We start from the raw sequence: 13,468 nt of genomic DNA, 5'->3' as shown, positions 1-13,468 counted from the left end.
CCAAAGGAGACGATGCCTGACTCCTCGTGAAACTTGTTAGGAGTCCCAGAATTCCTGTGGCACGTGGAAAGGGACCCTTGGTCTCCCGCCTCAGCTGGAGAGGCGTCCCAATTGTCCTGCCAAGCCTCGAGCGGAATCCCGAGTTGTCCCTCGCAACTAGGCAGGAGTCCTGACGTGGCTGAACAAACACGTGTGTGGAAGGGCCATCCCCGTCGTAACTAGAGAATATACACCAGGTTCCCGCCGCAACTCGAGAAAAACCATGAGACTTCCCCCTCGCCGCGAGATGAGGCCCGATTCCCCTGCACTGCGTGCAGAGCAATTCCGTGTTGCACATCACACATGAAAGGAGCCTTGATTTCCTTGATGGCACTCCAGTGAAACCCCAAGAACACTGTTTCAAGGCTAGAGGCATCCTGAGGTCACTGTAGCAACACGAAAGAGCTCTGTGGACCAAAAATCAACTCGAGATGAGAGGTTAGTCCCTGGCTTCGACTCCAGAGGAATACCACCTTACCACAAGCACCTGAAGTGGAGGCTTCTCTCAGCTCTAGGTATGTGAGAGGGACCCTGAGTTGGTGGCCTCAAGTGGAATTGACACGACGATGCCCTGACTCGAAATAAGGCCGGATATCCCTGCAGTGACTTGAATGCAGGCTCGTCTTGCATCTCCCAAGATGAAAGGATGTCTGAATCCCCTGTGGAGACCACAGAGAAAGACCTAGTTCCCCACCTCTACGCGACCGGAGGCCTCACATCCTTTGAAAACTCCAGAGGTACGTGGAGATCAGTGCCTCCAAAGGAGACGATGCCTGACTCCTCGTGAAACTTGATAGGAGTCCCAGGATTCCTGTGGCACGTGGAAAGGGACCCTTGGTCTCCCGCCTCAGCTGGAGAGGCATCACAATTGCCCTGACAAGCCTCGAGGAGAATCCCGAGTTGTCCCTCGCAACTAGGCAGGAGTTCTGACGTCGCTGAACAAACACGTGTGTGGAAGCGCCATCCCCGTCGTAACTCGAGAATATACCCCAGGTTCCCGCCGCAACTCGAGAAAAACCATGAGACTTCCCCCTCGCTGCGAGATCAGGTCCGATTCCACTGCACTGCGTGCAGAGCAATTCCGTGTTGCACATCACACATGAAAGGAGCCTTGATTTCCTTGATGGCACTCCAGAGAAACCCCAAGAACACTGTTTCAAGGCTAGAGGCATCCTGAGGTCACTATAGCAAAACGAAAGAGCTCCGTGGACCAAAAATCAACTCGAGATGAGAGGTTAGTCCCTGGCTTCGACTCCAGAGGAATACCACCTTACCACAAGCACCTCAAGAGGAGGCTTCTCTCAGCTCTAGGTATGTGAGAGGGACCCTGAATTTGCGGCCTCAAGTGGAATGGACACCGCGATGCCCTGACTCGAAATAAGGCCGGATATCCCTGCAGTGACTTGAATGCAGGCTCGTCTTGCATCTCCCAAGATGAAAGGATGTCTGAATCCCCTGTGGAGACCACAGAAAAAGACCTAGTTCCCCACCTCATCGCGACCGGAGGCCTCACATCCTTTGAAAACTCCAGAGGTACGAAGAGATCCGAGCTTCCAAAGGAGACGATGCCTGACTCCTCGTGAAACTTGATAGAAGTCCCAGGATTCCTGTGGCACTTGGAAAGGGACCCTTGGTCTCCCGCCTCAGCTGGAGAGGCGTCCCAATTGCCCTGCCAAGCCTCGAGGAGAATCCCGAGTTGTCCCTCGCAACTAGGCAGGAGTCCTGACGTCGCTGAACAAACACGTGTGTGGAAGGGCCATCCCCGTCGTAACTCGAGAATATACCCCAGGTTCCCGCCGCAACTCGAGAAAAACCATGAGAGTTCCCCCTCGCCGCGAGATGAGGCCTGATTCCCCTACACTGCGTGCAGAGCAATTCCGTGTTGCACATCACACATGAAAGGAGCCTTGATTTCCTTGATGGCACTCCAGAGAAACACCAAGAACACTGTTTCAAGGCTAGAGGGATCCTCAGGTCACTGTAGCAACACGAAAGAGCTCCGTGTACCAAAAATCAACTCGAGATGAGGGTTTAGTCCCTGGCTTCGACTCCAGAGGAATACCACCTGTCCAGAAGCACCTCAAGTGGAGTCTTCTCACAGCTCTAGGTATGTGAGAGGTACCCTGAGTTTGCAGCCTCAAGTGGAATGGACACCGCGATGCCCTGACTCGAAATAAGGCCGGATATCCCTGCAGTGACTTGAATGCAGGCTCGTCTTGCATCTCCCAAGACGAAAGGATGTCTGAATCCCCTGTGGAGACCACAGAGAAAGACCTAGTTGCCCACCTCATCGCGACCGGAGGCCTCACATACTTTGAAAACTCCAGAGGTACGCAGAGATCAGTGCCTCCAAAGGAGACAATGTCTGACTCCTCGTGAAATTTGATAGGAGTCCCAGGATTCCTGTGGCACGTGGAAAGGGACCCTTGGTCTCCCGCCTCAGCCTGAGAAGCGTCCCAATTGCCCTGCCAAGCCTCGAGGAGAATCCCGAGTTGTCCCTCGAAACTAGGCAGTAGTCCTGACGTCGCTGAACAAACACGTGGGTGGAAGGGCCATCCCCGTCGTAACTCGAGAATATACCCCAGGTTCCCGCCGCAACTCGAGAAAAACCATGAGACTTCCCCCTCGCCGCGAGATGAGGCCCGATTCCCCTGCACTGCGTGCAGAGCAATTCCGTGTTGCACATCACACATGAAAGGAGCCTTGATTTCCTTCATGGCACTCCAGAGAAACCCCAAGAACACTGTTTCAAGGCTAGATGGATCCTGAGGTCACTGTAGCAACACAAAAGAGCGCCGTGGACCGAAATCAACACGAGATGAGAGGTTAGTCCCTGGCTTCGACTCCAGAGGAATACCACCTTACCACAAGCACCTCAAGAGGAGGCTTCTCTCAGCTCTAGGTATGTGAGAGGGACTCTGAGTTTGCGGCCTCAAGTGGAATGGACACCGCGATGCCCTGACTCGAAATAAGGCCGGATATCCCTGCAGTGACTTGAATGCAGGCTCGTCTTGCATCTCCCAAGATGAAAGGATGTCTGAATCCCCTGAGGAGACCACAGAGAAAGACCTAGTTCCCCACCTCATCGCGACCGGAGGCCTCACATCCTTTGATAACTCCAGAGGTACGCAGAGATCCGAGCTTCCAAAGGAGACGATGCCTGACTCCTCGTGAAACTTGATAGGAGTCCCAGGATTCCTGTGGCACGTGGAAAGGGACCCTTGGTCTCCCGCCTCAGCTGGAGAGGCGTCCCAATTGTCCTGCCAAGCCTCGAGGAGAATCAAGAGTTGTCCCTCGAAACTTGGCAGGAGTCCTGAGGTCGCTGAACAAACACGTGGGTGGAAGGGCCATCCCCGTCGTAACTCGAGAATATACCCCAGGTTCCCGCCGCAACTCGAGAAAAACCATGAGACTTCCCCCTCCCCGCGAGATGAGGCCCGATTCTCCTGCACTGCGTGCAGAGCAATTCCGTGTTGCACATCACACATGAAAGGAGCCTTGATTTCCTTCATGGCACTCCAGAGAAACCCCAAGAACACTGTTTTAAGGCTAGAGGGATCGTCAGGTCACTGTAGCAACACGAAAGAGCTCCGTGGACCAAAAATCAACTCGAGATGAGAGGTTAGTCCCTGCCTTCGACTCCAGAGGAATACCACCTAACCACAAGCACCTCAAGAGGAGGCTTCTCTCAGCTCTAGGTATGTGAGAGGGACCCTGAGTTTGCGGCCTCAAGTGGAATGGACACCGCGATGCCCTGACTCGAAATAAGGCCGGATATCTCTGCAGTGACTTGAATGCCAGCTCGTCTTGCATCTCCCAAGATGAAAGGATGTCTGAATCCCCTGTGGAGACCACAGAGAAAGACCTAGTTCCCCACCTTATCGCGACCGGAGGCCTCACATCCTTTGAAAACTCCAGAGGTACGCGGAGATCAGTGCCTCCAAAGGAAACGATGCCTGACTCCTCGTGAAAGTTGATAGGAGTCCCAGGATTCCTGTGGCACGTGGAAAGGGACCCTTGGTCTCCCGCCTCAGCTGGAGAGGCGTCCCAATTGCCCTGCCAAGCCTCGAGGAGAATCCCGAGTTGTCCCTCGCAACTAGGCAGGAGTCCTGACGTCGCTGACCAAACACGTGTGTGGAAGGGCCATCCCTATCGTAACTCGAGAATATACCCCAGGTTCCCGCCGCAACTCGAGAAAAACCATGAGACTTCCCCCTCGCCGCGAGATGAGGCCCGATTCGCCTGCACTGTGTGCAGAGCAATTCCGTGTTGCACATCACACATGAAAGGAGCCTTGATTTCCTTGATGGCACTCCAGAGAAACCCCAAGAACACTGTTTCAAGGCTAGAGGAATCCTGAGGTCACTGTAGCAACACGAAAGAGCTTCGTGGACCAAAAATCAACTCAAGATGAGGGGTTAGTCCCTGGCTTCGACTCCAGAGGAATACCACCTTACCACAAGCACCTCAAGAGGAGGCTTCTCTCAGCTCTAGGTGTGTGAGAGGGACCCTGAGTTTGCAGCCTCAAGTGGAATGGACACCGCGATGCCCTGACTCGAAATAAGGCTGGATATCCCTGCAGTGACTTGAATGCAGGCTCGTCTTGCGTCTCCCAAGACGATAGGGTGTCTGAATCCGCTGTGGAAACCACAGAGAAACACCTAGTTCCCCACCTCATCGCGACAGGAGGCCTCACATCCTTTGAAAACTCCAGAGGTACGCAGAGATCAGTGCCTCCAAAGGAGACGATGCCTGACTCCTCGTGAAACTTGATAGGAGTCGCAGGATTGCTGTGGCACGTGGAAAGGGACCCTTGGTCTCCCGCCTCAGCCGGAGAGGTGTCCCAATTGCCCTGCCAAGCCTCGAGGAGAATCCCGAGTTGTCCCTCGCAAGTAGGCAGGAGTCCTGACATGGCTGAACAAACACGTGGGTGGAAGGGCCATCCCCGTCGTAACTCGAGAATATACCCCAGGTTCCCACCGCAACTCGAGAAAAACCATGAGACTTCCCCCTCGCTGCGAGATGAGGCCCGATTCCCCTGCACTGCGTGCAGAGCAATTCCGTGTTGCACATCACACATGAAAGGAGCCTTGATTTCCTTGATGGCACTCCAGAGAAACACCAAGAACACTGTTTCAAGGCTAGAGGGATCCTCAGGTCACTGTAGCAACACGAAAGAGCTCCGTGGACCAAAAATCAACTCGAGATGAGGGGTTAGTCCCTGGCTTCGACTCCAGAGGAATACCACCTGTCCAGAAGCACCTCAAGCGGAGTCTTCTCACAGCTCTAGGTATGTGAGAGGTACCCTGAGTTTGCAGCCTCAAGTCGAATGGACACTGCGATGCCCTGACTCGAAATAAGGCCGGATATCCCTGCAGTGACTTGAATGCAGGCTCGTCTTGCATCTCCCAAGATGAAAGGATGTCTGAATCCCCTGTGGAGACCACAGAGAAAGACCTAGTTGCCCACCTCATCACGACCGGAGGCTTCACATCTTTTGAAAACTCCAGAGGTACGCGGAGAACAGTGCCTCCAAAGGAGACGATGCCTGACTCCTCGTGAAACTTGATAGGAGTCCCAGTATTCCTGTGGCACGTGGAAAGTGACCGTTGGTCTCCCGCCTCAGCTGGAGAGGCGTCCCAATTGCCCTGCCAAGCCTCGAGGAGAATCCCGAGTTGTCCCTTGCAACTAGGCACAGTCCTGACGTCGCTGAACAAACACGTGGATGGAAGGGCCATCCCCGTCGTAACTCGAGAATATACCCCAGGTTCCCGGCACAACTTGAGAAAAACCATGAGACTTCCCCCTCGCTGCAAAATGAGGCCCGATTCCCCGGCACTGCGTGCAGAGCAATTCCGTGTTGCACATCACACATGAAATGAGCCTTGATTTCCTTGATGGCACTCCAGAGAAACCCCAAGAACACTGTTTCAAGGCTAGACGGCACCTGAGGTCACTGTAGCAACACGAAAGAGCTCCGTGGTCCAAAAATCAACTCGAGATGAGAGGTTAGTCCCTGACTTCGACTCCAGAGGAATACCACCTTACCACAAGCACCTCAAGAGGAGGCTTCTCTCAGCTCTAGGTATGTGAGAGGGACCCTGAGTTTGCGGCCTCAAGTGGAATGCACACCGCGATGAACTGACTCGAAATAAGGCCGGATATCCCTGCAGTGACTTGAATGCAGGCTCGTCTTGCATCTCCCAAGACGAAAGGATGTCTGAATCCCCTGTGGAGACCACAGAAAAAGACCTAGTTCCCCACCTCATCGCGACCGGAGGCCTCACATCCTTTGAAAACTCCAGAGGTACACGGAGATCAGTGCCTCCAAAGCAGACGATGCCTGACTCCTCGTGAAACTTGATAGGAGACCCAGGATTCCTGTGGTACGTGGAAAGGGACACTTGGTCTCCCGCCTCAGCTGGAGAGGCGTCCCAATTGCCCTGCCAAGCCTCGAGGAGAATCCCGAGTTGTCCCTCGCAACTAGGCAGGAGTCCTGACGTCGCTGAACAAACACGTGGGTGGAAGGGCCATACCCATCCTAACTCGAGAATATACCCCAGGTTCCCGCCGCAACTCGAGAAAAACCATGAGACTCCCCCTCGCCGCGAGATCAGGCCCGATTCCGCTGCACTGCGTGCAGAGCAATTCCGTGTTGCACATCACACATGAAAGGAGCCTTGATTTCCTTGATGGCACTCCAGAGAAACCCCAAGAACACTGTTTCAAGGATAGAGCGATCCTGAGGTCACTGTTGCAACACAAAAGAGCTCCGTGTGCCAAAAATCAATTCGAGATGAGAGGTTAGTCCCTGGCTTCGACTTCAGAAGAACACCACCTTACCACAAGTACCTCAAGAGGAGGCTTCTCTCAGCTCTAGGTATGTGAGAGGGACCCTGATTTTGAGGCCTCAAGTGGAATGGACACCGCGATGCCCTGACTCGAAATAAGGCCGGATATCCCTGCAGTGACTTGAATACAGGCTCGTCTTGCATCTCCCAAGACGAAAGGATGTCTGAATCCCCTGTGGAGACCATAGAAAAAGACCTAGTTCCCCACCTCATCGCGACCGGAGGCCTCACATCCTTTGAAAACTCCAGAGGTACGCGGAGATCAGTGCCTCCAAAGGAGACGATGCCTGACTCCTCGTGAAACTTGATAGGAGTCCCAGGATTCCTGTGGCACGTGGAAAGGGACCCTTGGTCTCCCGCCTCATCTGGAGAGGCGTCCCAATTGCCCTGCCAAGCCTCGAGGAGAATCCCGAGTTGTCCCTCGCAACTAGGCAGGAGTCCTGACGTGTCTGAACAAACACGTGGGTGGAAGCGCCATCCCCGTCGTAACTCGAGAATATACCCCAGGTTCCCGCCGCAACTCGAGAAAAACCATGAGACTTCCCCCTCGCCGCGAGATGAGGCCCGATTCTCCTGCACTGCGTGCAGAGCAATTCCGTGTTGCACATCACACATGAAAGGAGCCTTGATTTCCTTGATGGCACTCCAGTGAAACCCCAAGAACACTGTTTCAAGGCTAGAGGCATCCTGAGGTCACTGTAGCAACACGAAAGAGCTCTGTGGACCAAAAATCAACTCGAGATGAGAGGTTAGTCCCTGGCTTCGACTCCAGAGGAATACCACCTTACCACAAGCACCTCAAGAGGAGGCTTGTCTCAGCTCTAAGTAAGTGAGAGGGACCCTGAGTTTGCGGCCTCAAGTGGAATGGACACCGCGATGCCCTGACTCGAAATAAGGCCGGATATCCCTACAGTGACTTGAATGCAGGCTCGTCTTGCATCTCCCAAGATGAAAGGATGTCTGAATCCCCTGTGGAGACCACAGAGAAAGACCTAGTTCCCCACGTCATCGCGACCGGAGGCCTCACATTCTTTGATAACTCCAGAGGTATGAAGAGATCCGCGCCTCCAAAGGAGTCGATGCCTGACTCCTCGTGAAACTTGATAGGAGTCCCAGGATTCCTGTGGCACGTGGAAAGGGACCCTTGGTCTCCCGCCTCATCTGGAGAGGCGTCCCAATTGCCCTGCCAAGCCTCGAGGAGAATCCCGAGTTGTCCCTCGCAACTAGGCAGGAGTCCTGACGTGGCTGAACAAACACGTGGGTGGAAGCGCCATCCCCGTCGTAACTCGAGAATATACCCCAGGTTCCCGCCGCAACTCGAGAAAAACCATGAGACTTCCCCCTCGCCGCGAGATGAGGCCCGATTCCCCTGCACTGCGTGCAGAGCAATTCCGTGTTGCACATCACGCATGAAAGGAGCCTTGATTTCCTTGATGGCACTCCAGTGAAATCCCAATAACACTGTTTCAAGGCTAGAGACATCCTGAGGTCACTGTAGCAACACGAAAGAGCACTGTGGACCAAAAATCAACTCGAGATGAGAGGTTAGTCCCTGGCTTCGACTCCAGAGGAATACCACCTTATCATAAGCACCTGAAGAGGAGGCTTCTCTCAGCTTTAGGTATGTGAGAGGGATCCTGATTTTGTGGCCTCAAGTGGAATGGACACCGCGATGCCCTGACTCGAAATAAGGCCAGATATCCCTGCAGTGACTTGAATGCAGGCTCGTCCTGCATCTCCCAAGATGAAAGGATGTCTGAATCCCCTGTGGAGACCACAGAGAAAGACCTAGTTCCCCACCTCAACGCGACCGGAGGCCTCACATCCTTTGAAAACTCCAGAGGTACGCGGAGATCAGTGCCTCCAAAGGAGACGATGCCTGACTCCTCGTGAAACTTGATAGGAGTCCCAGGATTCCTGTGGCACGTGGAAAGGGACCCTTGGTCTCCCGCCTCAGCTGGAGAGGCGTCCCAATTGCCCTGCCAAGCCTCGAGGAGAATCCCAAGTTGTCCCTCGCAACTAGGCAGGAGTCCTGACGTCGCTGAACAAACACGTGGATGGAAGGGCCATCCCCGTCGTAACTCGAGAATATACCCCAGGTTCCCGCCGCAACTCGAGAAAAACCATGAGACTTCCCCCTCGCCGCGAGATGAGGCCCGATTCCCCTGCACTGCGTTCAGAGCAATTCCGTGTTGCACATCACACATGAAAGGAGCCTTGATTTCCTTCATGGCACTCCAGAGAAACCCCAAGAACACTGTTTCAAGGCTAGAGGGATCCTGAGGTCACTGTAGCAACACAAAAGAGCTCCGTGGACCAAAAATCAACTCGAGATGAGAGGTTAGTCCCTGGCTTCGACTCCAGAGGAATACCACCTTACCACAAGCACTTCAAGAGGAGGCTTGTCTCAGCTCTAGGTAAGTGAGAGGGACCCTGAGTTTGAGGCCTCAAGTGGAATGGACACCGCGATGCCCTGACTCGAAATAAGGCCGGATATCCCTGCAGTGACTTGAATGCAGGCTCGTCTTGCATCTCCCAAGATGAAAGGATGTCTGAATCCCCTGTGGAGACCACAGAGAAAGACCTAGTTCCCCACGTCATCGCGACCGGAGGCCTCACATTCTTTGATAACTCCAGAGGTATGAAGAGATCCGCGCCTCCAAGGAGACGATGCCTGACTCCTCGTGAAACTTGATAGGAGTCCCAGGATTCCTGTGGCACTTGGAAAGGGACCCTTGGTCTCCCGCCTCAGGTGGAGAGGCATCCCAATTGCCCTGCCAAGCCTCGAGGAGAATCCCGAGTTGGCCCTCGCAACTATGCAGGAGTTCTGTCGTCGCTGAACAAACACGTGTGTGGAAGGGCCATCCCCGTCGTAACTCGAGAATATACCCCAGGTTCCCGCCGCAACTCGAGAAAAACCATGAGACTTCCCCCTCGCCGCGAGATGAGGCCCGATTCCCCTGCACTGCGTGCAGAGCAATTCCGTGTTGCACATCACACATGAAAGGAGCCTTGATTTCCTTGATGGCACTCCAGAGAAACCCCAAGAACACTTTTTCAAGGCTAGAGGGATCCTGAGGTCACTGTAGGAACACAAAAGAGCTCCGTGGGCCAAAAATCAACTCGAGATGAGAGGTTAGTCCCTGGCTTCGACTCCAGAAGAACACCACCTTACCACAAGTACCTCAAGAGGAGGCTTCTCTCAGCTCTAGGTACGTGAGAGGGACCCTGAGTTAGCGGCCTCAAGTGGAATGGACACCGCGATGCCCTGACTCGAAATAAGGCCGGATATCCCTGCAGTGACTTGAATGCAGGCTCGTCTTGCCTCTCCCAAGACGAAAGGATGTCTGAATCCCCTGTGGAGACCACAGAGAAAGACCTATTTCCCCACCTCATCACGACCGGAGGCCTCACATCCTTTGAAAACTCCAGACGTACGCGGAGAACAGTGCCTCCAAAGGAGACGATGCCTGACTCCTCGTGAAACTTGATAGGAGTCCCAGGATTACTGTGGCACGTGGAAAGGGACCCTTGGTCTCCCACCTCAGCTGGAGAGGCGTCCCAATTGCCCTGCCAAGCCTCGAGGAGAATCCCGAGTTGTCCCTCGCAACTAGGCAGGAGTCCTGACGTGGCTGAACAAACATGTGGGGGGAAGGGCCATCCCCGTCGTAACTCGAGAATACACCCCAGGTTCCCGCCGCAACTCGAGAAAAACCATGAGACTTCCCCCTCGCCGCGAGATGAGGCCCGATTCCCCTACACTGCGTGTGGAGCAATTGCTTGTTGCACATCACACAAGAAAGGAGCCTTGATTTCCTTCATGGCACTCCAGAGAAACCCCAAGAACACTGTTTTATGGCTAGATGCATCCTGAGATCACTGTAGCAACAGAAAAGAGCGCCGTGGACCGAAAATCAACTCGAGATAAGAGGTTAGTCCCTGGCTTCGACTCCAGAGGAATACCACCTTACCAAAAGCACCTCAACAGGAGGCTTCTCTCAGCTCTAGGTATGTGAGAGGGACCCTGAGTTTGCGGCCTCAAGTGGAATGGACACCGCGATGCCCTGACTCGAAATAAGGCCGGATATCCCTGCAGTGACTTGAATGCAGGCTCGTCTTTCATCTCCCAAGATGAAAGGATGTCTGAATCCCCTGTGGAGGCCACAGAGAAAGACCTAGTTCCCCACGTCATCGCGACCGGAGGCCTCACATTCTTTGATAACTCCAGAGGTACGAAGAGATCCGAGCTTCCAAAGGAGACGATGCCTGACTCCTCGTGAAATTTGATAGGAGTCCCAGGATTCCTGTGGCACGTGGAAAGGGACCCTTGGTCTCCCGCCTCAGCTGGAGAGGCATCCCAATTGCCCTGCCAAGCCTCGAGGAGAATCCCGAGTTGTCCCTCGCAACTAGGCAGGAGTTCTGACGTCGCTGAACAAACACGTGTGTGGAAGGGCCATCCCCGTCGTAACTCGAGAATATACCCCAGGTTCCCGCCGCAACTCGAGAAAAACCATGAGACTTCCCCCTCGCCGCGAGATGAGCCCCGATTCGCCTGCACTGTGTGCAGAGCAATTCCGTGTTGCACATCACACATGAAAGGAGCCTTGATTTCCTTGATGGCACTCCAGAGAAACCCCAAGAACACTGTTTCAAGGCTAGAGGCATCCTGAGGTCACTGTAGCAACACGAAAGAGCTCTGTGGACCAAAAATCAACTCGAGATGAGAGGTTAGTCCCTGGCTTCGACTCCAGAGGTATACCACCTTACCACAAGCACCTCAAGAGGAGGCTTCTCTCAGCTCTAGGTATGTGAGAGGGACCCTGAGTTTGCGGTCTCAAGTGGAATGGACACCGCGATGCCCTGACTCGAAATAAGGCCGGATATCCCTGCAGTGACTTGAATGCAGGCTCGGCTTGCATCTCCCAAGATGAAAGGTTGTCTGAATCCCCTGTGGAGACCACAGCGAAAGACCTAGTTCCCCACCTCAACGCGACCGGAGGCCTCACATCCTTTGAAAACTCCAGAGGTACGCGGAGATCAGTGCCTCCAAAGGAGACGATGCCTGACTCCTCGTGAAACTTGATAGGAGTCCCAGGATTCCTGTGGCACGTGCCAAGGGACCCTTGGTCTCCCGCCTCAGTTGGAGAGGCGTCCCAATTGCCCTGCCAAGCTTCGAGGAGAATCCCGAGGTGTCCCTCGCAACTAGGCAGGAGTCCTGACGTCGCTGAACAAACACGTGTGTGGGAGGGCCATCCCCGTCGTAACTCGAGAATATACCCCAGGTTCCCGCCGCAACTCGAGAAAAACGATGAGACTTCCCCCTCGAGGCGAGATGAGGCCCGATTCCCCTACACTGCTTGTGGAGCAATTGCTTGTTGCACATCACACAAGAAAGGAGCCTTGATTTCCTTCATGGCACTCCAGAGAAACCCCAAGAACACTCTTTCAAGGCTAGAGGGATCCTGAGGTCATTGTAGCAACACGAAAGAACTCCGTGGACCAAAAATCAACTCGAGATGAGAGGTTAGTCCCTAACTTCGACTCCAGAGGAATACCAGCTTACCACAAGCACCTCAAGAGGAGGCTTCTCGCAGCTTTAGGTATGTGAGAGGGACCCTGAGTTTGCAGCCTCAAGTGGAATGGACACTGCGATGCCCTGACTCGAAATAATGACGGATATCCCTGCAGTGACTTAAATGCAGGCTCGTCTTGCATCTCCCAAGACGAAAGTATGTCTGAATCCCCTGTGGAGACCACAGAGAAAGACCTAGTTCCCCACCTCATCGCGACCGGAGGCCTCACATTCTTTCAAAACTCCAGAGGAATGCGGAGATCAGTGCCTCCAAAGGAGACGATGCCTGACTCCTCGTGAAAGTTGATAGGACTCCCAGGATTCCTGTGGCACGTGGAAAGGGACCCTTGGTCTCACGCCTCAGCTGGAGAGGCATCACAATTGCCCTGACAAGCCTCGAGGAGAATCCCGAGTTGTCCCTCGCAACTAGGCAGGAGTTCTGACGTCGCTGAACAAACACGTGGGTGGAAGGGCCATCCCCGTCGTAACTCGAGAATATACCCCAGGTTCCCGCCGCAACTCGAGAAAAACCATGAGACTTCCCCCTCGCTGCGAGATCAGGCCCGATTCCACTGCATTGCGTGCAGAGCAATTCCGTGTTGCACATCACACATGAAAGGAGCCTTGATTTCCTTGATGGCACTCCAGAAAAACCCCAAGAACACTGTTTCAAGGCTAGAGGCATCCTGAGGTCACTATAGCAAAACGAAAGAGCTCCGTGGACCAAAAATCAACTCGAGATGAGAGGTTAGTCCCTGGCTTCGACTCCAGAGGAATACCACCTTACCACAAGCACCTCAAGAGGAGGCTTCTCTCAGCTCTAGGTATGTGACAGGGACCCTGAGTTTGCGGCCTCAAGTGGAATGGACACCGCGATGCCCTGACTCGAAATAAGGCCGGAAATCCCTGCAGTGACTTGAATGCAGGCTCGTCTTGCATCTCCCAAGATGAAAGGATGTCTGAATCCCCTGTGGAGACCACAGAGAAAGACCTAATTCCCCACCTC

The sequence above is a fragment of the Cervus elaphus genome, chromosome 28, assembly GCF_910594005.1.
Source record: "Cervus elaphus chromosome 28, mCerEla1.1, whole genome shotgun sequence".
In the NCBI taxonomy this organism is placed as follows: Eukaryota; Metazoa; Chordata; class Mammalia; order Artiodactyla; family Cervidae; genus Cervus; species Cervus elaphus.
This window is presented reverse-complemented; position numbering follows the sequence as displayed.